At 38.3% G+C, this 21,617-nt stretch overlaps 1 long non-coding RNA gene across 1 annotated transcript in view; it reads left to right on the top strand.

Moving 5' to 3' along the window:
* LOC123286879 (uncharacterized) overlaps positions 1 to 21,617 on the top strand; it is a 166,332-nt gene that overhangs the window by 100,545 nt on the left and 44,170 nt on the right. Inside the window, exons 2-3 of the long non-coding RNA XR_011504885.1 lie at positions 15,404 to 15,579; positions 17,520 to 17,604. This is a non-coding gene — a long non-coding RNA (uncharacterized lncRNA). The remainder of the gene's footprint in view (positions 1 to 15,403; positions 15,580 to 17,519; positions 17,605 to 21,617) is intronic.

The following is a 21,617-nucleotide window of genomic DNA, read 5'->3' as shown; positions in this document are numbered from 1 at the left end:
TTTATATAAGGAAAACTGTCCATATCTCTTCTTTGCCTTTAGAGAACCAACCACAAAGTCCTCTGCTCAGGACATGAAAAAAACAAAACCTTTAGAGATGGATTTTCAAACTGGGTTCTGCTGATCCTGGGGCTCAAATAGTATCCTACAGACCATCGCAGAAAGGGAGGGTGAGATGGCATGCGTTCAGCTCCAGGTGCCCCCAAACTCATTCTGTCAGAGGTGCTTTACTTTCTCTGGTATTATATATCAGGATTCCACACCACATTTCTTAAACAAAACAAAACTGAAAAAATGGGGATGGGGACAGAGATAGAGTTTGTACAAGTCATTGACTGTTCATTTACAGCTGCATTTGAACTCACGTTACTCTACATTATAAGGCCCCAGGACTCCACATATTAAATTTTCCAGACTCCTTTGCCAACTGGCTTCAGGATGGGCTCTGACAGTGGAAGCTCTTCAATGGAGGGAGCACAGAAGACAAGGGAGAGAAGCTACTCTCTTCTTTCTGGGTCTGGCCGTGTCTCCAGCAGCAGTGAAGGTGACAGCATCACTGAGAGGGTCACGGTGAAGGTGACAGTAGCAGTGGTTTGATTACACAGGCTCCTGGGATCCTACTCAGGTGGCTCGTGTCCTCCCATGGAAAGCCCCTCAGCAGACATGGATCCTGGGCTCTCAATAAGGTGTTTTCCTGTTTTGCTCCTCCAGCCCATAGCTGTGACCAATACCTATATTTAATCCTTTCTGTTTGAAATACCTGTAGTGATTTTTGATTTCCTATTTGGATCCTGACAGATCCAAGTAGGGTAGGGGTGGGTGTTGATTGTTTAAACAAATATAAACAAAAAGAGAATTGAAAACAACTACTATAGAACAATGGTTCTCATTCAGGGTAATTTTGAACACTGCTGGATTTTAATCTGTTATAAGAAAAGGGTGACGAGAAAGCTGGTACCCTGAGCGTTGAGCATGATAGAAAGGGTATATTTTAGAGGTGGCTGCCTCTCCGTTGATGGTTTGTAGTCCCTGGGAGGGACCCATGTAGCTAAACATACGTGTCTGCAGATCTACACTGGGCAGGAAGCAATAATTTTGCCAGCACAACTGCCGATCTGCACACCACTCACATAACATAAGGGCAGTCTCAGGAATGGGTTTCCCTGACTGACCATTGGATTGTTTACTGTGAGAACAATGGGAGAGGTTGAGGGATGTTCTCTGTGCCCAGGAAACTGGTGGGTGATGTCCCTTTGAATACGTGTCATGCCCACCACAGTGAGCTACGATTGGGCTCCTGATTACTTGCTCCCATAGCAGAATTCTGTTGAAGGCACAATTATCCATAGATTTTTCTCTCCCACCTCCACAGAACGTTCATGGGTATGGGTATATTTATCAAAATTAAAGCATTATCTAGCTATCCTTTGGAAATAAAATTGAACTGAATTAGAAGCAAGTGAGATAAGCACAAAGTCAGCCAGAGGCAAAATTTGAACAGAAGAGAGACAAGAGGTGTGGGGTACGACCATTTAAAGTCTGACACTAAAAGCTGAGGTAATTGAAGTGCAACTGATCTCAAAATCATGGAGTTTATCAGCCTAGGAATGGAGAAGGGAAGGGCCAGAACTGAAGGGATAAAATAACCGTGAAAAGCAGAGTTTGACCAACACAAGGAGTCAGCGAATAAGTTCTAATGGACTCAGAAATGAGGCTCACAGGAGTTCAGCTTCTCTGAAGCCTTCTGAAGGGTATATTAATTCGAAACTGAGATGAAAGAGAAACCTGTAATCCCAATGTGTAGAGAAAATAATGAAATATCAATATACGTATGGCAGGGGAATTTAAGAGTCTGAAAAGGGACAGGCCATCAAGATACAATGGGAAAAATTATAGGGGAACAAATAGCATAGAAGGAGCAGGTGAGAAGAGACAGGAGCTATGTTTGAGAGTTTTGTAAAGAAGAACGAAATAAGTCATGGTAGATGGGAGGCAAGATCTAGAAAAGTGTAGCTTCTTTTTGTTTCTCACAATATAATACTGAAAATCACAGTGAGCAAGGAGGGGCCTGGCATTTTGGCATTCTTAACAGGGATATTGCACTGACTTGGTTAATGGATGGTAGTAACCATGTAATTTATTGCTCAAACACTGACACTTTTGAGAGTAAAAGAAGATGCTACAAATGGACAACAGGCATGGACAGGAATGGTCCCATGCAAGTAGGACATCTGGTCATTCCACTTATGGGGAAGAGTATTCTGTACCCCAGAATGGTTATTGTGAGGATGGTTAATATGGAACATGAACAAGACCGTGGAAGTATGGATCAAAAGCAACCAAAAACAAACAAATACAGACAAACAAACAAATGGCAGATCTGTTCCGTTCTGCTTTTCTTTTCTAACACAATGAATGCAAATGGCATCAAGCCAAAAAGCTCAGCCTTCTCAGAATGAGGGGAAGGAGATGTCAACTCCTTTTTATGCGAAGCAACTAGTTGGACCAAGTCATACCTGTGTCCCAGCAAGTTGTGATGGTGATGAGAAGGCAAAGACGAGGTGTCAAAAACTAGTGCTTGAAAGAATGAACAAGAGCAGGAGCAGAGAGGAAATGAAAACTCAGGAGAAAGATAACCTGAGGACGTGCCTCTTGGTACGATTAATTGACCCAAAGGTGTCTCAGGGTTAGGACAGCCAGCGGGGTGGCAAGCCAAAGCTAGGGGCAATAGGGCCCCCTCTTCCTCATGTGAACTTGGTGGGTGGGTTTACATCTACTAGGGTCGGTGGCGTGTGCAGCTGTGAAGAAAGAAACATAAATGCCTGTAGGGACCAGGCATGTAGCAAAAATAAGTGAAATTGGGCTGCTCTAAGTAATAGGGAGTGCTGGGGAGTGGGGCATATTTGAAAATGCATTAGAATCTAAAGTTAGTCAGTTTAAAACAAAGCAAAACAAAACAAAACTGTTCAAGCCAAATAAACATCTTCCATAGGTCCCTGAACTCCTTTTTGCAACCACTAGTCTTTATTCAAGTTCCCATGACTCTTCCCCTCCTGTCAAAGTAAGAAGATACTTGCCACTTCCTGACTCTAAGAGGGAGGCACAGGGCCTGCCTGGTGGCCTAGTGGTTAAGTTCATGTGCTCAGCTTTGGCAGCCCAGGTTCTCAGTTTCGGATCCTGGGCATGGACTTACACACTGCTCATCAAGCCAAGCTGTGGCAGCATCCCATATACAAAATACAGGAAGATTGGCACAGATGTTAGCTCGGGGCCAATCCTCCTCATGAGAAAAATAAAAGAAGGAGGAGCACCAACTGAGTCTGATTTGGAGGGGACCAGGGATTCAGTCCTGAGGGTTCAGACACTGTCTACAAACTCCTATAGCTTCAAGTGTTCTTGACGTGGAGGCCAGAGGAAGACTTAGGAAGCTGAAGAAGACCAGTGCTTCTTGTTGGAGTTTTGATTTATGAAACATGCTACCAAAATTCATTTTATTTGGCAAATATTTGATGAGAGCTTATAATGTGTTGGACAATGAACAGCAAGTACAGAAGTGAGCAAGGTGGATGATAACGCTTATCTCACAGATCTGGTCATCTGGAATGGAAGGTGGCTGTTGAACAAGTTATTAAAAAAAAGTCTTATGATAGTGGCAGCAGAAATTGTTGTGGAATGTGGTGCAGGGAAGTAGGCAAGGCATGGTGGTAAGAGCATCCTCTCTCTCTTCCTCTCTCTGATTATCTATTCATCCCTTCATCATTTATCTACACTAAAGTACTGACTGAATAAGAATGAACTACAATCATATGTACATTCTTCAATCTTTAAAAATTCTGAAGAACAATTACATGGGGTGCAGAAGAGAAACAGTCACACAGCCCAGTTTCCTCAGAAAGTCTGGGAGTGGTTGATAGACAAGCCCTGATTGTGATCAGCCTGGGGCAAAATGGTGGATTCCATTGAGCTGTGTCTTTGATCTCTCTGCTTTAAAAGTCTCTGTATCCTCTCACCACCCCCAGTTCTGCCTCAGTTGTATTGATGCTGCTTGACAGTTTCGTGGGGCATCTGTGACTCTTCCTTGTTATTCAGTTGCCCACAATTCTAACTTAGGTCTTTGGTGCTTCATGCTCTGGAAGGGTACCCATGTTTGCTTCTGCTGGGTGCTGGACGGTATCACTGGAGAAGATATTGGTACACATTGACAGTTCTCAAAGTGAGGGTATGGTATGCAGAATTTAAAAAATGTCCCCCTAAAATGCCTGTCCCTTGATTATTCAGTCAAATTCTAATCTAGTTGCTCTGAAGGGACTTTGCATATGGAATTAAGGTCACTGATTATTAATCAGTTGACCTTAAAATAGGGGGATTATCTTTGATTATCAAGGTTGTCTCATTGTAATCAAGGAAGAGAAGGCAGAAGAAGCTAAGACGTGGCAAAAGAGGGAGGCAGAGGAAAGACGAGGCAAAAGGGGAGAGGTTTCAAGAATGAGAAAGGTTAGCTCATTGTTACTGACTTTGAAAAATGAAAGAAGAAGAAATGTGGGCAGCCTCTGATGGTGATGCTGAGGATGACCCCTGACCAACAGTCAGCAGGGAAATGGGGACCTCAGTCCTACAACCACATGGAATTGAATTCTGGCAAGAATCTAAATGTGCTTAGAAGCAGATTCTTCCCAGAGCCTCTTGATAAGATCCCAGCCTTCTGACACCCTGAGAGTCTTGGAGCCTAGAAACCAGCCAAGCCTACAGGACTTCTGACCTACGGAACTGTACAATAACGCACTTGTGTTGTTTTAAGCTGCTAAATTGTGGTAATTTGTATAGTAACAATAGAGAACTAATTCAGAGGAATAGACAGAAGATGAACAGCTCCTTGAGGACCAGCTCAGTATCATATTAACCCTGAATGTTTATACCCAGCACACTTCTGGGCAGACGGTGCATCCACAGACATGTTTAGAACAGGATGCTCAAAAATGCAGAGGCAAAGAGGAGGGGTTAGCACCGTGAAATCCAAAGTCTGTCTGCTTCAGATTATGTCCCTGCTCTACCATTTTTAGCTGCATGACCTTAGACAAGTTCCCTAACCTCTCTGACCCGCATTCATAATTCATAAAATGGGGATAATAAGAGTACTTTAATCATGGAGTTGTATGGATCGTTACGTGTGTGTAAATGTGTATATGCGTGCGTGTGTGTGTAATGAGCCCAGAATATAATAACTAAAATGTACATGCTAGCTATCACTTTAATACCATGACTGTGATAATTATTATGCTGTTCCCTTGTGACCTGACCCCTGTGTGGCCATGCATCTGTTCTAGTTGAGGGCAGGAAGTCTGTTCCTTTGTGCACTGCCTCATCATGAGCACCTAGCCAAGCACAGGTAATAGGTTCTCAGTAATTACTTTTTTCATGAATAAATGAATGGATAAATGAGCAACATCATTTACAAACTGCACAGACAGGCAAAATCAGCAAAGACTGGGAGATGTGAAAGGTGTAGGAATTGGCCCAAACGTGTTTTCCTGAAGCTATTTTGTTTTTTGAGGAAACATTCTGGTAAGGGCTTGTTTTCTCATCATTTTTCTATTCTGATAACTGTGCAGCATATTAGAAAAATCAACTTCAGGTCAAGTTGGCGAAGTCAGTTCACAATTTGATATGCCTGTCTACTTTAAGTACGGAGAATCAAAAGGAAAATATAAAGAGAGATGAAAAACACACAGGGAGACTTGAAAACATGATAAGCACTCTGGTCCAGACAAAGAACAGGAATGTGAAAGGCTGGTGGTAGGAGTCCCGGGCCAGCTGTTTCCTGCCATTGGATGCAGGTGGTGGTGACAGGAGATCAGCGCCTGTGCATTAAATATAATTTAAAATGTTCTTCTTGGGTTGGGCCCAGAACCAGGCTTCTCACCTGAATCTAAAAGATGATGTGGGACACTTTTCACCTCTGCCAAGAAAGAACATTGAAGGAGGAACTGGATGCCCATTGCTTAGGGCTACAGCTCTAGCGGAAGCTCTAACTAAGATGTCGGGAGGCAGAGACACAATCGTAGCTGGGACTTGAGTCAGGCTACTCCTGGTTTGTCTGTTGCATCCTGGGACCCTGATATTTCTGAGGTAGGAGCTTTACCATGTCTTCATAAGATCTAGGTCCAAACGTGGGAGCTTCTAATTAGGAGGGAGGAGAGAAAAATGAATAAATAAATAAATCGCACAATGAAAATCCAATGCAAAGTAACAATGCCAAGAACAGCAACATAAAACGAAAAATAGATCCACAATCAGAATATGAATTTACTCCTAATGAGATTAACTTAATGTAGCCATTTGGCAAACACGGCCGGGATGCTCAAGGAAACAAATGGAGAAATGACAGTCATAAAAGTAACAAGAAATTATGAAGCTAATTCAAGCAAATAGAAAACTAGAAAGATAGGAAAAACTTATAAAACTTGAAATATAGAGTCATTGAAATTATTAAAAAATCTCAATACTCGCATAATCTGTCACTTTCATATAGATGGAGAATTAGTGAATTGACAGCTATTGCTAAAAAATTCATCCAGAATGTAGGCAAGAGACAGACAAAACTTAAATATGTGAAGAGTAGAAAGGAACAAAGGTGTTAGACTGAGAAGCTCTAACTTGTGTCTAATTGGAGTTCTAGAATAAGAATGGTAGACACAATGGAGGAGAAGCAATATTTGATAATACAAAAACTGTGTATTTTCAAAATTGAAGAGCGATGCAAGTATTCCCATTTCGAGCAGGATAAATACTAAATAACCTATGAATACATTACAATGACCTAACATCAAACCTAGCAGTTGCATTCTCTCAGACAACCATTTCACACCATTCCTCACAAGTCTCCAGTTTGATAATCCCTTTCATTGCATGCAATTAATAAGCCTGCTTCTTATTTTACTGAGGGAATAAAATGCATCAGAAGAGAGTTTCACATATACTTATCACACGATCTATCACACATACTTATCACCAAATCTATCACCTTACCCTGATCTATATCCACATATTCTGCCTTCCTTCCTTTTACAGGTAATGAGCGATCAGTCCTCCAACCAAAGTTAACCCCTCCATTTGTGCATCAGATCCTGTCTCGTTTCCTTGAAAGCATCTCTCTTTGCTGTGGTCCTCTCTCTCCTACTTCATCATCCTTCTACCGAACCATTCAAATCTGAATTCAACATGCTGTCCTTTCTCCTTTCTTAAACATAACCTCCCCTAAAAGAAATTAAAAACACAATAGCTAAAAGAGAGATAGCATCAAATGTTCCATCAGGTACACTCCCACCTCAAGACCTTTGCACATGCTATTTCCTCTGCCAAGAAGACTCTTTCTTCAGACATCTGCATAGCTTACTCTTCTACTTTTCCAGGTCTCTATTAGGTCTTATCCTTTAGGCCTTCCCTGACTACAGAGTATGAAAGAGGATCCCCTTTCTTTTTTTTTTTTTTCAACACTTAATCACTACCTGAAATTTTATCTACTTACTTATTTGCTATGGTTGTCTTCCTACACTGGAATCCCAGCTCCATAAAAGTAAGGCTTTAATATATTTTGTTCACTGCTATAGCCACAGAACCTAGAAAGTGGAAGGCATATAGAAAATTTTTAAAAAAAATTTAGTCAAGTACTGGAAACATCTTGCTTTGCTGGATAAGAATTTCAGTCTTTTGAATATAGAGATGATGAAGATGATCTTGAAACACATTTGCAAAATGATTTTTCTTTTAATAGTTTCCATTAATTTGTTTTTTCACATGAAAGTTCCTCATATTTCTTGTCCTTGGCCAAGTTCATAATAGAAACAAATAGAATATGATTTGAATAAAAATAACTTAAAATTTCATAATGGTTAGAACCATTCCATAATGGTTCACAAATTTCAAACATTGGTGGCTGGTTGCCTCAGTGGCTCCCAAGCTCAGGAGTGGGACAAGGGAAGTTCTGAGGCAGCAGTCTGAAGCATGGGGTCCCCTGAGACGTGGGACTTGGGGCAGGGGCTTTGCTTGCTTGGGTGGGCAGAATTGGTGATAAGCTCATTAATGCATGAAAACTACTTAAAGGTAGCATCATGATTTAATATTGAATTTTAAAATAAGGTTAACCAATTCATTCCTTCATCCAATAAGTTTGAGTGATATTATGTGCCAGGTGATGTTCTTGGGAACTTTTTGGAAAGAGTTACTACCAGCCTACTCCTTGGCACTCAGTGCATGTCATGGTTGTGTCCGGGAGGACGTGGTAGCACCTGGGAGATGTATAAAACACTGTAGTAACGGGAGGCACTGTAATGAGGAACCAGGTTTGATTTGAATCACGATCCAGCTGACTTTGGGTCAGTAACTCGACCTGTCTGATTCTTAGTTTTCTCATTTGTAGATGGGCAGTATACCAATCACGCAAAATTTTATAAGAATTATTGATCGTGCACACAAAGTGTTTGCCATAACTGCCTGGCATGGAGCAAGTGTTTAAAAATAAGACTAGTAGTTACTATACTGCTGCTAATATCACAAATCCAAAATCCTTCCTCATCCGTCATTCCAAATCCACCAATCTCAGAAAAAGTATTTACTTTTTTCTTGACTAATTTTATGACAAAACACATAAAGCTACTTAGAGACCTTACTTGTCCTACTTGGTGTGACTATTCGTACCCAAACCTGCAGAAATAGCAATGTGTTTATTCATGTGATTTTGCCCCAGTGCCTGCTGCAAATGTTATGTAATATGCTGCACAAGCCACATACCGTTGTCGTTTTAAATTCCGAAACAACAGTGGCAAAATACAAACAAGCAAAAAACTAAAACACAACTGGCCCCAAGGTTTTGAAAAAGGACTGTAGTCTAGCTCGACACCACTCCAGGTATTACATCAAGACTATTGTATATCTTTTCTAAGACTCAGTAGTGAACGCTCCAACTAAGATGCGTACATCCCTTGCTGAAGGTGTAACTTCCTATAAACAGACGGTGTGATTTGCTTATGCAATGGAGAGCAATTACCTCTCCAGAAGTGCATTTCTTGAGTAAAAGCTTATTCTACATAAATTTCATTTGCAATTCCGCATGCTGTGGTTGCCGGAGAAAACATTAAAAAACAAAGAATCTTAGCAGGTTGTTATCTTGTGCTCATGTTTTGTTGACTGTAACACATTTCTCCTGTTTCAAAGGGTTTGGCGAGATAGATGACAACTTCCTTTGTCGTCGGTACACTAACCCCAGCAGAAACAGAGTGCTGGAGCAAGCCCAGAAAGATATAAAGAAAAACATTTCAAACATGAATCTTCCTGAAATTCACATTTAGGCTGAAATGGGAGAAGGATATGATTGCTCCATTTTTGCAGCTTCAAGCTATCTCCGTTCTGCCTTGGAGGAAAAATACGGACACCTAGTCTTGTCAGCCTACTTCATCCTGTTACTTTATTTTTCTAGAAATGGCTACAATGGCCATGAGTTACGGGCAAGGATCTTAAAGAGAGAAAGAATATGAACATAGGTCCCATTTCCTTCTTTGATATCTATTCCTTATAAGCCCGTATTCAATGATAGAATCAATGACTGCATAAATGGATAAATGCCCCTTGGTTCAATAAATGAATTAGAATATACCCAGCGGTTCAGCAGATATTTTTAACCAGAATCTCAGGGGAAATATAAGCTGCTTAAAGACTCTTCTGTCCTCTGTGGCACCATAAGCCTTGTGTGGTGAGAATACCCAACACTTGAGGAGAACATCAACATAGATTCACGTCCAGGGATCCAGGCTCTCATTTTTACAGGGAAGTTGATGGAAGTCATCACCAAAGCCTAGGAGAATTAGAGAATGACTAATGGGAGAGCTCCAGATTATCTCTGGACTATAAGGAAACCTAGTGCAGAAAGCTGTGCAAAAATGTGAAACATATACCACATTACAATAGATAAATTTCAGGTTTAAGTGCTCTGAATTGGACTACTTCATTTGAAAATTAGTACCAGACACTTGCCCAAATGGTGAAGCATTAGAAAAGTGTTCCTGCCTATTGTGTAGAGTTTAAATCATTTCAGAAAGAATAACAATTTTAGGGGTTTAACTTATATCCCTCCCAAGAAATTATACGTGAGTGAATTTAGATACTTGGCTAACACCTGCAAAGAGTGTTTATTTGTTTTTATATAGCCTGTTTTGTTCTAATTGTATTCCACACTGAATTTTTTAAACAGATGTGTGAAGCTCAAACATTAGTTGCAAGGGACATCTAATTTAGCTTCTTGCAGGCTGAGAGTCAAAATACAATTTTACCCAAATGTAAGCAATAGAAATTGAATTTCCCCTGAATCTTTTCGCTACAAGTCAAATATGCATTGGCAATGTTGCCACAGGAATTAGCAAGGCAAGCAATGTGCCCTGAGAACAACTTTCGGATAAACCAAGACAATTTAGGACATAAAGGTTGCATTGGAGGACCTTTCTGAATTATTCTCTTGAAAATGTAGCCATACGATTATTTTCCTTTGGAAGTTGATAGCTCACCTACTGTCCATGGAGGCATATTATCTATCCTGGGCAGACTATTTGCTTGAATATATAACTGGCATTAGTTTAAATGATTATCTTTGATCTAGCGATGCAGAGTAAGTCAACAGTTTCACAGAAATGTTGAGTATTGTAAACATTTAAGCTCCACTTCTGATTCTTAGTGGTTGTCACTCTGAGGTCAGTTTGATACACCTCGGAAAGATGACACTAATATACAAAGTGTAATTTAAAAACTAATTCCTAGTGTGCCTAAGTGTATTTGCCCACACATTTGAAACTTCTGTAATTGGCTAAAGAAGTGGTTCCCCATCAGAGATCTGCAGACTCCCCAAAAGTCTTTTAAGATAGATTTAGGACTGGGGTTGGAAGAGTGGTGTGTTAGAGGGACAATGTCATTATCAACTCTTCTTTTTATTAGGCTATAGAGTCTTTTAAAACATTTTTATTTCTTATTTTTATTTTCTGCTTTCACTTGCATTATAAAAACCGAGTTTGATATTACTGATTGGCTAACAGATAAATTATGTTATCACAATTCTTGAAATAAAGTCTTGGGCTTTGTGGCATGAGAGCTATGCATAGTAAAGGATGAAAGGATGAGGAACCACTGTTATAAAATAAAACATCCCATTAAACCCATTAAACAAGAGCTCCCCCTTCCACCCTTCTCCCAGCCCCTGGCAACCACAATTCCACTTTCTGTCTCTATGATTTTGACTACTCTGAGTACCTTATATAAGTGGAATCATACGGCATTTACCTTTTTGTGACTGCCTTAGTTTTACCATAAAAACTTACTCTTACAGGTTGAATTTTAAAATGCAACATTTTAAAAGTTAAGAATCAAACCTCTTTCCACATAGCTGTCACATGAAAGCTTTAAAAAATCGCATTGATTGAGCAACGGTTTTAAAAGCCAAGGTTACACCTGACACAATACAAGCCAAGAATTGTTTTTGAACAGTTATTCTCCAACACTGTGATTTCAGTAAGGAAAGCATCAGATTCTGAATAATATTTTCTGAATGGTATTCATTAGATCGTAATGCCTCTCTCCACAAGAGCTCAACAGTGCCATTTGCAAATTCATCGGCAGTATCTTCCCTTCTGTATATAAAGAAATGATTACGAGGAACTTCCTCTTAGGTAAGTGAAATGGAGATACACATATTATTCTATTTTACCACTAAAGGAAGCATAAAATCTCACAAAACCATTGTGTGCACTTGTCTGCATTTCAAATCTGTAAATTAGTCGCGTAATATTGAGTAAGCAATACAAATTGTTGGTGACACAGTAAATGGAAGATGGCATATATTTAAGAAAACATGTTTTACTAATTTTTAAAACTTACCTCATTAAATAGAAGCACTGCTCCTTCCCCCATAGTGTAAAATTATAGAATTTTAAAGCTAGAGGGAAGCTTAGATCATCAAGTTCATGTTGTATTTCAGTGCTTAACCTTATATCTTGTATCTCAAACTGTTGATCTTTATTTCTGGCATTTTGTGACCTCTGTAAGGAAGCATTACTCCAGTGTATGTTACTTGTCTTCATTCTCGTGATGTGCGATCCACATCAGTGATGTTTGAGTCTGCAATCTCCATCTCAAATACCTACGGCAATCAATCAGGCGATGGGATAAGTGAAACTGGAAGGTACTATCTGAGGAACTCTGGAGAGTGCATGCCTTTCTAAAAGGGTTAGTGGCCAGCCTTCAGTCCCAGGTGATGGGGGAAATATGAAATTCAGTCCCAATGTTACTAGATCCTTCTTTTTCAAAAGAAGTCAAAAATCCAGACTTTTAATGTGAAGACCCTCAGATGAAATTGACAATTGATTAAGTGGACACCAGTTTTTGATTTCTGCTCTTGGTATTTATAGCCTGAAATGTGCAGTTTCTCTTGGAATAGTCATCAGTTCCTCTCTATAGATGGCTACAAGCGGGGAGGTTGGTACCAGTTAAATTGACCCTGGTAAACTTTCTTATGATGCTTTGGAAACCCCAGAAGTGTGAATGGAAATGAAAGCATGGCAGCTTGTATTTACTGGCCTAACCAACAGCATATGAAAGAACTTTCTTTGCTTTGCTGCTTATGTACAGGTTATATTTTCCAGACTGTCCAACTGTAGGGACAAAACAATGCTCATGTTGAAGTTTTTAATATGAATGTCTGCCGCATATTGAGGTATGAGGTTTCAATTTAATAAGTAGTTATTCTGTATCTGCTACCCCTCTGGAAATACAGTTATGAGTAAGATATGCTTCCTCTCTCAACCTTTCCAGAACCTTCTGTGTGGCAAATTTATCCCCCCACTCATTTTTCTCTTTGACATACTTCTTTCTTACTGCTTAATCATTTACTTTCTGGCACTTACATCATAATGACTGCAACTTACATTTTCTGCGTGGACACTGTCTTGAGCATTGTGCATTGTTATTGCAGGCGTTCCTGAGAAGTAGGGTTTCTACTTGCTGATCGTGGTGCCTACCATTCCCATTTCCCAGATGAGAAACTTTCGGCATGAATGTAAATAACTACCCCACTGACACACAGATTTCTACCCAGGACAGTCAGACTCCACGACCTATGTTCTTCTTTAACTCCATGCACACTGTCTACCCAACAGGGAAAGTCTAGCATGCCAGTTTGGTGTATCAAATATCTTATTTCCCTGGACTTCTAGCATAGCACCTAGAATAATGTAGGCACTATACTTATGAGTAAAACTCATGGAAAGAATCATGATTTATTTGTTCTTAGTCAAAGAGAGATTTTAAGTTCCTACATTTATAAACTCTAGAAAAATCACTTACTTAGAACTTAAAAAAATATTTACCATGTTGATAGCGTATGAGAAGTCTGAGAAAAGGTGTGACTTATATAAATCATTACTGTTGGAGAAGGATGAAAAATATGATTAACACTAATGAAAATTTGGAAAGTGTTGAATGACAGCTGCCTAGAAATTCCACATCCTATTATTGCCACTCACTCTTTAAGTTCACCAAACAGAGTGAGGCTTTGCTGTTGATGTAATGACAAATCACTGGACCATTCTATTGGCATTTTTCAAAACATAATTTGTTTGATGTTAAGAATTATTATTATGTACGTAGACAGAAGACTCATCATACTAGTTCCTGGTCAATAAATGACACCATCGTTCTACAAGCCTACAAATCAGATGATTAGCTGTGTTCTGAACACCTTCCTCTCTTTAGACACCCATTTGCAATCTATCAGTAAATCTGTCAATCTTATCTTCTAAAAAAACTCTTGAAGCATCTCATTTCTCTCCCTACTACAAAGTAAGCGTTCAGTAAATGTTTGCTGTAATTCTTGTTATTGTTATTTTTCAGGGTCACTAAATTAGTCCAAGTTACTGTCATCACTCGCCTGAACTATTGCAATAACATCCTAAATTTTTTCATATTAGAATTCACACCTCACCACTCAAAATCTTTTTTTGCACTACAGCTAGATAACCTCTTTAAAATGCAAATCTGATCATGTCATCTCCCCTTCTAAAACACTCATATGGTGTGGGGGCTACACAATCTCTAATCTAACACCATACTCTCTGCACCTCAGACACACTGACTTTCTATAGGTTTCACGATTGTACCTCCCTCTCTCTACCCACAAGGCCTTTATATGTGCTGATCTCTCTGATTGGCATGCTCATCCCTTTTCTCTATTCCCTTTATTAACTCCTATTTACCCTTATGTCACTTCCCTTAGAAACCCTCTTGAGAGATCCTGCACTAAACGAGTTCCTCCCTATTATACTATACCCTCTCTTAGCACCACTTACTCTCTTTTTGAAACACTCACTATAGTTGTAATTTTACATATATTTATGTGAATCTTTGACTAACATCTCTCTCTTTCTAGATTGTAAGGTTCATGAGGAAGGAGACTATTTATATTCAATACATATCCATAGAATTAATGAATGCTACTTGAAAATATCAGATTCAGAAGCTAATAAAAAGATATTATAGGGTAATATAATCATAGAAATGATTCAAAAGAGCACATTCTCTTCAATCTGAAGGTTTATGGTTGTCAGGCTCTATGCCTTACAGATACTGTTCTAATGTGTCTAGGTAGATTCCTATGGAGTTAGCAGATTTGCATATTTATGGTCTCCAGGATAAATGGGTCTTAACTGTGAAATATCTGTAGGTGGGACTAACAGTATCTACAGTATCTGCTATTTGATTCTCCTTAAGCCTGGCAAGAAAGTAGACTAGCATTATTCCAATCAAAAGAATAGTGACTTGTGACATACGTATCCCTAGGCAAATAAATGCATTATTCATATGTTCACAAGTTCATGTAAAGCAAAGAAAGCCTAATGAAGATTTATGTCTGGATCAACTTCCTGACTTAAAAATTTATTATTCCTTGGACTTATCATGCAAAGGAAGTGGTGGAAACCCATCCTCTGAACTATTAAGACTCCATGAAAACAGATTAGAAAGCACTCTAGAGCCCCATCTTTCATGGATTAGGTGGGATGGTGGTCGTGGATTTGATGATATAATTGGTCATCTATCTCCTCAATTTTTGCAAGAGGGCATAAGAAGAAAATGTGGCCAGTGGAAAAGCTTTAATCATGGTTGAATGTTCTTGTTAGGTTAATAGCTACAGGATATGGAAGGGAATTAGCATCCTATGTTTACCCTGGTCTTTTACATGAACTTGACTTAAAACCGTCTGGCTTGCCCAAGCAGATATCTTTCTCCTATGAACTCATAAACTCAGTGTGCATTCATCTGCAGGGGTGCTTGGCCATATGGTCTCATGTGCTCTCATCCATCTCATCTCTCTTAGACCCTGTATCTTCAAGGCCTAGCAGAGTGCCTGTCACAAAGAAGACATTGGGCATTTGTTGGTGACAACAATGAATGAATGGATGGATGAACAAATGATGTTACTCAACTTCATTCCTGAGAATTATATTGAGTTACTATCAACTTTGAAAAAAACTCCCAAATTTTAATACTACGGTAAATTTTTTTTCAATTTCTTTTTCATACCTCTTTTTTTCTGACCCTGATTTCCTGTTGTATCTGCTTCTCTTTCTCTTTCATGCTCTCTCTCTCAGAAGCAGTTTCCCATCCTGCTGAAGTAAAGGCAAGTATCAGTGCACTTTATGACATCAAAACTTTATTCTGACACATAAAATCCAGCCGACTTTCTGTATTCTATTTTTTAAAACCTTCGACATAGCTCTTATTACTAAGTATTGCCACGTATGTTTTCCAATTTGGAAATTGGCAGAAAGGAGGTAACTTTTAATTATCTTTGAACTGAGCAGCTCAACAGTTAAACCATTTACTCAGAGGCTGGAATACAGAAAATCTGTTTTTGGTTTGTTTTTGAAAAGCCAGCCGTCCATTTTCTCAGTCAGTATAAAACCTCTTTCATCTGAAAATTTCTTTTCAACTTCAGTAGTGTATGAAGACTCAGCTCTCCAGAGATGGACCACAAATGGAAATTTAGGGCGTTTAAGGCATTTGTTTGAAAGTTTATGATAATATATTGCAACGATTACCTATAACAGCAGCATAATTCGTATTTTCTGAATGTGATAATAAAGATACTTTCACTTTCCTGTAAAATAATTGCTTTAGGATTATCTCCTAAAATACAACATACGAAGTATATTCGAAATATATGTTCTTAATAATAAATATAATTAATAATTTAAATATTTACATTGAAGCTATATAATTCAATAATAAACATAAGCCTAGGATGTAGGTATTAATTTTTCCATTCTGCAGTTGATAAAACAGAGTCTTAGTGAGGTTATCAGATTTACTTAAAGTCACATATTGAGGTCATTCTAACTTTAAAAGCCATTTTTGCACCAATGCTTGTTCTTAACCAGTTTAAGATGACATTGCAATTTGACATTTAAATTTTCAAAAATCATTTTTATTACCAGATGGTGGCTAGGGTACTTGAGACGTCTAAGTGACTGTAAAACGATCCTAAGAGAAGTTTAAGTGAAACTTAATAACATGATGTCCTCTGAGTTGTGAAACTTCTTCAATACCCATTATTTTTTATAAGTTGCTCTCATTTCATGGGAATACTTGTCTGGTAAACACCTACAGCTTTGCTGTGATAAAAGCTCAGTAGGACTGATTCCCATATTTGTTATCAGTGAGTACTTAGAACTAAGTACTAGGATGTAGACCCCACTGAGCTACAAAAGTGGGTTTGCCCTTGAAGTGTCCACTTGGGGCACAGCCACATGGCATCTCTGAAGAGGAAGCTCTATTGATTTTCTCTTTGGGAATATCCCGGGGATTTTTGCTCTCAAGGTCAAAGAAGAGAAAAATTTGTTGCCATAATTTCTTTGCACATACACAGTTTGTCTTTTTCTTTTTGATATTTTTTTTGTGTTAAGCCCCTCCCTTTCATCTCTCATCTGACTAAATTAGATGGATGCCAAAGGTTTACCATTTTAGCCTGTACTGTGCACAGAGTATTGTGAAATGGGACCACAGGTCATAGAAAGATGAGTACAATATAAGCTTTCTCCCGGACACCAATAGCATAAGTTAAAATATAGTATGAGCAACGTGCTCTGAGGAAAAAGTGGAAAGCTTCAGGGAAAAGAAAGAATTTGTGTGGGGTCATTGGGGATGAGCAGAGTATGAAACTGTGGGTTATTTTGTCATAAGAACACTTAACATTAAGATCTGCCTTCTTAGCAAATTTTAAGTATACAATACAGTATTGTTAGCTGAATTTGACATTATTATTACTACATGTTTACATTGAATTATTGTGGCCTTTTTAGCTTTTAGAAGGATCAGTTTCACAAAGCCTTAAATTATATGTATGTACATTTTTACATTTTAATTAGCAAAAGGAATTTTAGCTGAAGTCAAAGTCATTCTATTTTTATTATTCATTTCTATAAAATCTACAGGAAGAGAAATAGAGAACAAGCAACATCTTTCCTAAAAACTTATCAACACAATTTTATTAAAAGAGAAAAAGTGTATTGACCTCTGGTAAGTCATTTTGTGGTTTTGGAAAATTAAACATATAATTTCAATGCGATGTTGTAATACCGTATTCATTTAAAAATATCAGATACATTTTAAATGAATTTTTAACACTGATTTCAGTGGCTTAAGTGTTTTCTCAGCTATCTTACCATTTTGGTTTTGGATGATACTGAGAGTAGACTTACTTAAAGGCGTATTACTCAAAGGACCATTAAGAGGAAGAGAGTTTAAAAGAGTGAGAACCATTTTGAACGTGTAACCTGGTCTCTATCTCACACTACACACCAGCAGACCTGCATCCTCTCCTCCTTCGCTCCGTTCACTTTCTCCAGTAGGCATGGACATTTTTGCACTGCCACGTTCTAAGAGCTGAGGTAAGAAGACAATGCTGAAGGCTCTGAGGTGATGATTTCCTTCACAAAACAACAGAGACAAGGCGATAAATTCAGCTTGTAATAGGAAGGAGTTCATTTCTCCTATCTGTGTTTATTTTTCATTGATTGGCTATAGTTAGGAGAGTGGCGGCTCTTCCCCGTAATTTGTACGCTCTGCCTGTTTCCAGATTGTTCTTGGCCCAGCTGGAGGCATGTGTATTGTGTCAGGAAGAACCCAGTAGGCTCTGAAGTGTGACCTGCCACTGGATAAGTGTACCTTAGCCCTCTTTCGTGGAGCTAGGACCAGCATGGCATAAAGCTGTACTCAGCATGTTAGTCCATTTATAGAGAATTATGGTTATTTGCAGCTAGTCTATTTAAGTTCAAACCCAAAACACTTTTCTCTTTAAGTTCTGGTTCTGTAATTTGAAAGCAAAATTCAGCTGGATTTTTATAAATGAATTTGCCTGCTCTACACAATGACTTATTGTCAAAAATATTCTAATTTATTTTCTATATCAGTTTTTATGGGGAAAATAAAAATTTTGCATATTTAACATCATACGCTTGAAACATTTTACTTTTAAATAAGGAAAATCATTTAAGAACCTACAAAATTATGCAACATTAAATAGGTTCTATTTTTTTAAACTCTGTTGCTAACACATAGTCTATGCTACTATTTGAATCTAAGAGAAATATTTAGTGAATGCCAGTAAAAATTGGTCTTGCCTAAATTCTTTCTTGTTTACTTACAACAGAAGTAAAACCTCATATAGAAACCATATTGACATTTCAAAGCCTCTTCACCCATGTTATTTCCACTTTTTGGTTTACTGAGTTTTATTAAAACTAATCTTTTGATCTTTTGTTTAGCATCTTAAAGCTATTGGGCTGAAAAATATGTAACCTTCATATTCCATAATTAGCTGTTACAAGATTTTGATACCCAGTGGAGCAAAGTGTACCTTCGGAAAAGAGATTTATTAAAGTTTAATGAATGATTTATAACTGCATTTCTTATTGGAGAAAGAAAGTTTTGCAGCCCCCATGCTTGAAACAATCATCTTTTTCTCTGAGCTAAGGTGAGGTGATATTTCTAAGGCAATAAAAAAATTATAATGAAAATACTGGAGGTTTTTGAAATATTTTCCAGCTATGAATCTTGAAGGCATTTACAAATATCAATTATGATTTCAGTGAATCATTGCCAGTGTTTTATTTCCAATAATATCAAGTTATATTATCTAAAGAGGTCAGAACCGATTAAACTGCTTGTTTTCTGAATTAATAGAGGGAGAAATTATATGAATAATATGAAAAATGAACAATAATTATATATCATTTATAGTTTGCCTTTGAATTCATTCTGTTTTTATAGGGAAAGCAAAATATTTCCCATAGAAATGCAATCAGATATGCTACAAGTGAACTTCAGAGACTATCATGTCACCAAATGCACAAACATACTTTATTATCTATGTAGCTCGTAAAGTTATCAGATTTAGCAACAAAAACAAAAACAAAACAAAACAAAGAACCCAGGATACACAGTTAAATTCGAGTTTCAGAAAAATAACAAATTTTTAGTATAGCATGATAATTTTTTTTTTTTTTTTTTTGCTTGAGGAAGATTAGCCCTGAGCTAACAGCTGTGCTGATCTTCCTCTGTTTTGTACGTTTGTCACTGCCACAGGATGGTTTGACAAGTGGTGTAGGTCCACACCTGGGATCTGGGCCTGTGAAGCCCGGGCTGCCACAGTAGAGCATGCTAAACTTAACCACTGTGCCACCAGGCCAACCTGAGTGATAGTTAATGTTAACTTGATTGGATCATGGACTGGCCAGGTATCTGGTTAAAAATAATTGCTGGGTCTCTCTGTGAGGGTGTTAGAGATTAGCATGTGAATTGGTAGATTGAGTAAAGTGGTGTGACATCCTCAGTGTGGGAGGCATCGTCATCCCATCTGTTGAGGCACTGAATAGAACAAAAAGCTGGAGGAAGGGAGGATTCACGCTCTCTGCTCCACTGAGCTGGAACACGGATCTTGCCCTTAGAGCTCCTCGTTCTTGGGCCTTTGGACCTGCATTGGAATCTACACCATCAACTCTCTGACTCAGGCCTTCGAACTACACCACTCAGTTTCCTGGCTCTCCAGCTTGCAGACGACAGATTGTGGGACTCCTCAGCCTCCATAATCACAAGGAGAATATCTTACAATAAATCTCTGTATATATACTATATACCTTATAATAAATCTTTCTCTATATATGTATCTCCTATTGCTTCTCTTTCTCTAGAGAACACTGACTAATACCTCTCAATTTTATGTCTCCAATATTGCATGTGACATATTTAGGCTAAAAATTATTCCTTCTTTACCTGAAATTCATATTTAACTATGCATCTTGTATTTAATCTCACAACTTTAGGAAGAAACGTAATGTGCCTCCATCTAATTGGGTCCTACTTATCTTCCAGGAGGTTTTTAGGAGATGCAGAATGCAGAGAAAAGGATAAGGTGAAAGATAAGCAGTGAAGAATTAAGCTAAGGATCCCTATGAGAACATCTCTGGGTCTCCGAGAACTTCCTGACTCTCTCCAGCCACTACAGAGCAAAGATCTCGATCATTCCATGCAGAAGCCAGAAATGCTTCTCCCCTTTTAGAGAGCTCATCAGAGATGAAAGAAAATGGCCCAAAGCAAAACAAAGCATCTTGCTTTTCAGGTGCCTTCTCTGCCTCTGGGTGGTGGAATCTTCAGAGAATTAACCGAACTTTTACCATAAAATCACCATAAAATTCACTTTAGCACTGACAATGACTGAGTTAACCAGGAAAATTCTGTTCACGCAGCAATACCCATTTCCAATCATAAGATTAAAAGCCAACTCTTTGACAGATGTTGGGGGAAGTTACATTATTTGGACTTAAATGATTTCATCCTAATTTTAGTTTCTAGCTGCTGGTTATAGAATCTTTACAAGATTTAGGCACCTCAGCTCATTATAGTGCTGCACACCCACTATTTCTCCATGTATTATAAATGTTGCATTAATCAGAGGCACAAAAGAGAGAAAGTGGATGTCAATTCTGGGCAGGAGCGAGGTAGTACGGGTCAATGTTAAATTTAACAACTTAACTTATTGGCCACTATTTTTAAAGCACTTTTTTAACTCTATCCATCCTTTAAATTAAATTTTAATATTCAGGCATGTTCTAACTCTCAAACCTTTTATTTCTCTACAAATGTAGCATGGTTCTTCCCACCCCCGTCTTTATCTGTTTGATGTTTATATTTAGCTAGTCATATTAATGGATCAGGGCTTTGAAGACAAAAGTTGTCAATCTGTTTTTTCTTCTGTTATAAAAGTTATGAAAGGAGAAAAATTTTCCAAAGCTGTTCTGTTTTCATGTCTGTGAAATATATTTTATCTTTCTGCTATCAATTCAACTCTTTTTCTAGCGTTCTAAGGCCTGTCCATATCAATCATTTTGGTCATAGAAATCCCTTGGGCCATATAGGGCTTCCATAGTTTTTGGAATATGTGTCGGGCAGTCACCACAGACCAACTGTAAGCAAATCTAAACCTAATGAAATTTGTCTTGGTTATTTCCTATATTAAAAACGTAGCCCTTTAT

This window comes from Equus asinus, chromosome 7, assembly GCF_041296235.1.
Source record: "Equus asinus isolate D_3611 breed Donkey chromosome 7, EquAss-T2T_v2, whole genome shotgun sequence".
NCBI lineage: Eukaryota > Metazoa > Chordata > Mammalia > Perissodactyla > Equidae > Equus > Equus asinus.
Note: the sequence above shows the minus strand (reverse complement) of the source record. Positions and strands in the feature narration are given on the sequence as shown.